The sequence below is a fragment of the Sturnira hondurensis genome, unplaced genomic scaffold, assembly GCF_014824575.4.
Source record: "Sturnira hondurensis isolate 20B ecotype Veracruz unplaced genomic scaffold, ASM1482457v3 Scaffold0017082, whole genome shotgun sequence".
Lineage (NCBI taxonomy): Eukaryota > Metazoa > Chordata > Mammalia > Chiroptera > Phyllostomidae > Sturnira > Sturnira hondurensis.
In genome coordinates, this window is record NW_028089713.1 from 2,202,314 (window position 1) to 2,206,548 (window position 4,235).

The 4,235-nt window shown below is 48.2% G+C and overlaps 1 pseudogene; it reads right to left on the reverse strand.

Moving 5' to 3' along the window:
* Positions 1–2,083: 2,083 nt before the first annotated feature.
* Positions 2,084–3,382, reverse strand: LOC119001677 (tubulin epsilon and delta complex protein 2-like; annotated as a pseudogene).
* Between the last annotated feature and the right edge of the window lie 853 nt (positions 3,383–4,235).

Below are 4,235 nucleotides of genomic sequence, written 5' to 3' on the forward strand. Positions count from 1 at the left end.
CATGGACATGTAATAAGGTGTGGGAAATGCTTGTGGGAGAGGGGTGCAGAGCAGAGGGGAATAAAGAGGAGAAAACAATCGGATGACTGTAATAGCATAATCAATAAAATATATTTAAAAATAAAAAAACAAGGAACTAAACAGAAAATAAATAAAATGGCAGACTTAAGCCCTCATATGTCAGTAATTACATTTAATACATCAGTTAAAATACAGAGATATGCAGAATAGATTAAAACCATTGACAAACTATATGCTATCTATAAGAAACTCCTTTCAAATATAATGATGAAAAGTAAAAAGATAAAACATATATGTAAACTTTAAAGGAATCAGATGTGGCTACATTAATATCAGATTAAATTGCTAGGAAAAGGGGTATTACCTAATGATAAAAGCTCAGTCCATTAGGAAGGCATAGCAATTTTAAGTGTGTGCACACGAAACAACACAGCTGCAAAACAAGTAAAGCAAAACCGATAGAAAGGAGCAGAGAAATAGTTACACCGAATTTTAGTTGAAGATGTCAAGATCCCTCTCTCAGCAATTGATAGAACAATTAGGCAAAAAATCAGCAAGGGTGCAGGACCATGGAGATTCCTTTTGGAGGAATGTTTTAATTACGAATTCAATTTCTTTGATAGTTACAGAGCTATTCGAATTATCTACTTCACAGTGAGTGAATTGTGGTGGTTTGTTTTTTCCGGGAAGCGGGTCATTCCAAGTTGCCAAATGCGCATGTGTGAAGGTGTTCGTAACCTTCCCTTATCATCCTTTTCGTGTGGGCAGGGTTTTCAGTGCTCCCCCGCTTCATCCATGACGTGAGCACTTGTGCTCCCTTTTCTCTGTCTGTCTTGTTAGAGGTTTGCCAATTTTACTGATCTGTCGAAGAACCAGATCGTCCATCACCTGTATTGTCTTACCTGTTTCAATTTTATTGATTTCCATTGTTATCTTTGTTATTTTATTCTTCTTATTTGCTTTAGGTTTATTTTGCTTCTGTTTTCTAGTTGCTTTTTGTTTGTTTTGTTTTGTTTTGTTTTGTTTTTTAGCAAGGCGCAAGGGAGGAAGAAAGAGAGGGAGAGAAACATTGATGTGGGAGGTGTTAATCAGTGGCTCTCCTATGCACCCCAACCCGGGACGGAACCTGCAACCCAGGCCTTGTGCCCTGACCAGAAATAGAACCAGTGTCCTTTCGCTTTGCAGAATGGTGCCCAACCAACTGGGCCACACCAGTTGGGGCTGTTTTCTAGGTTTTTGAGGTAAGAAGTTGGATCACTCATTTGACAGTTCTTTTGTGGGGAGTCCGGAACCTGTGAGAACCAGCAGTGGGAGCCCCGACTGTCTGCGCTGAAGAAACAGGATGTGACAGGGAGGGAGTAACTGCACCTCGGTGAGGAGCAGCCAAAGGATGTGAGAGCACCTTTAAAAAGAAGACAATAATTCCCATGAAAACATGACGGATTGATTACACACACTTATCTGATCTTCTTTTTAATACCTCAGTGAAGAGTAAAATAATCTGAAGTCATAATCCCTCAAGTTCAAAGAGGGTAAGAGTCAAAGATAGAAGAAAAATGTTTAAAAAGATTCAGAAAGCGAAATGTTGTTCTGCACATGATAACTGAGTTAACAGACCAAAAGTGAACCTTTAAAAAACCATTAAGAAGCCAATTAGCACTCCAGAGCTTCGTGAAGGTCTTAGAACCGAAGGCACCTGGTGTTTCCGAAGTGGGAGTTGCCGAGTCAGGCTGAAACAGGAGGATTGGCTGAAATATTTTTGAGGGGGTATGATGTAAATATGTATGCTTTCTAACGCAGTGTTAATGTCATACAAGCAGCTCTGAAGTCTAAAGTGAGAGAAAACAGAGGTAGCTAAGAAAAGTCTCTCACAGGCCCCTGGTCTCCCCAAGCCGGTGGAGGGCCGGCCCTGACCAGGTTTAGCAGCTGTGAGAAGGGACCTAGGTCCTCGGGATTATCCAGGGGGCTGTCCCTGCCCCTTGGAAACCTGGTTTTCCAGGGGAGTTTAGGCATTTTGGCCCAGGCCACTGCACCAGCAAAAATCCCCTCAGTCCCTGTTTGTTTAACTCTGACCACAGAGGGGTGCTCCCCGCAGCAGACCCAGAACCAGCTTGTCCTGCGGCAGGAAGGGCTCAGTCAGCAGGCTCATTTCACTGGATGGAGGAAAACACTGGCCTCCCTCTCCCAAAAGGCTGTGCACAGCATGGCATGGTGCCAGCCAGGGCGGTCCCAATGGCTCCTGTTGTGCTCACCCAGGGGAGAAGTTCCGCCTTCCGGATCTTCTGTAGGTGGACCTGCTGGTCCAGCACACTCACCTGCAGCTTGATGGCTGCCAGGGTCTTCAGCTCCTGGGTGGGGGCCCCAGATGAGGTCCTAGGGACTCTCTCCTCAGGCCATGGCACCAGCTGCTGTCCCACCACTGCCTGCTGTTCCAGTACTGCCCACAGCTCCTGCAGCCTGAGGAGACACTGCCCCACAATGGCCTGCAGCCCCTCCAAGATGGGCAGGTGGTGGTACTCGGCCTCTAGCCCATGGGGCCTGTTGTGAGCTCTCCCCCCATTTTCCATCTCAGCAGCAAGCAGGCCTTCTGCAGACATCCCCCCTCTGCCTCTGCCTCTGGAGATGGACCAGCCTGAAGCCATCTGCATTTTCTGTAGCAACTGGATTTCAGAGGAAGGAGTGGCACCCGTGGAGTCGCTGGCCTGTGTAGAGCTGAGCTGGGCCCACAGATGGAAGTTCTGAGAAGCTGCCTTTCTGAAGGCAGCTGCAACAGGGTCTCCTTCTCCCTGAGTGCGAAAGATCCTGGGGCCCGTGGAACAGCCGATGGAGCTATTTCTTGGTCCCAGAGGCTGGGTCCAGATTTGGCAACTTGGGGCTCTGTCTCCTTACAGGCCTGATCCCTGGTTGATAGAAGCCTGAGCTTAGGGAGGGCCTTGGCAGGCATAGTGGGCTGCCAGATGCCCTTGGGGGGGGTTTCTCTCAGAAGCCTGGGGCAGAGACTGTGGTGGTTACAGGAGAAGAGGCAACAGACCCACACTCTAGGCCAGAGGCCTTGTCTTTTTCCCCAGCCTTAGAAATGCCTTTTTGCACCTGCACAGCCTTCTCTAATTCCTAGGTCAGAAGCTCCAGCTCCTTGAGGTGTAGGGGCCTGGGCATGTATGCAGGAGACGGGGGCCTCTTCGTTAGTTTCTGGCCCAGGGGTAAGCTCTGGAGCCAGGGTCTTGGCTGCTTCCCAGGTCCACAGTAGCCTCTGGAGGTTCACTGGCTCCTCCCCAGCTGCTGCAGCACTGGTATCCAGGGTGTCCTGCAGCTTGGCCACCAGCCTGGGAGGGTCATGCTGAGGGCTCAGCGCCTGGGCCATCCTTCCTAGGACCCAACTCTCCTGCCCTGCTCCCTTGGCAGTAAGGGCCTCATGGTGCCAGCATGAAGACGCAGCCACCCTTCAGGATTTGCCACCACCAGTGAAAATCTTTACAAGAAGCATGAAGAGCCCTGGCTGGTGTAGCTCAGTGAATTGAACGCGGGCCTGCGAACCAGACGATCGCAGTTTGATTCCCAGTCAGGGCACATGCCTGGGTTGCAGGCCAGTTCCCGGCAGGGGCCAATTCTCAGCAGGGGATGCACGAGAAGCAACCATACATTGATGTTTCTCTTCCTCTCTCCTTCCCTTCCCCTATAAAGATAAATAAATAAATAAACAAACAAACAAATAAATAATAAAAAAGAAGCATGAAGATTTCCCAGATCCAGACTCCCACTCCTGGAACTAGGTACCTACCCCAACCCCACCCTAGCAAAAGAGAGGGGCTTATTCTCTCAAGAGACTGAACAAGAGAGGCTTTGTACCTGTGAGTACTGACACAGGTGGAGAAAGTGAGCAAAGAGGGATTAAACCAGTGGATACCCTGAAATGGGTTCCCTGTCATCCCCAGTCTTCCTGTCCTCCACCTGGCTCCCAGACATAGGCAGCTCCTCCTACACCTACCTCCCACCCCCAAGCAGATTAGAGTACTCTCATGGTGGAAAGGGGAAAAAAATAAACAAATTTGGATTTGTTTCTCTCTTCCTACCCATACCCCCCCAAAAGAGGAAGGCTCCAGTGAAACCCACTAGTTGATAGTCTATCTGAGTTTCTTCTTTTTTAAAATTTATTTTTAAATATATTTTATTGATTATGCATTACAATTGTCCCATTTCCCTCCCTCACTCCCCTC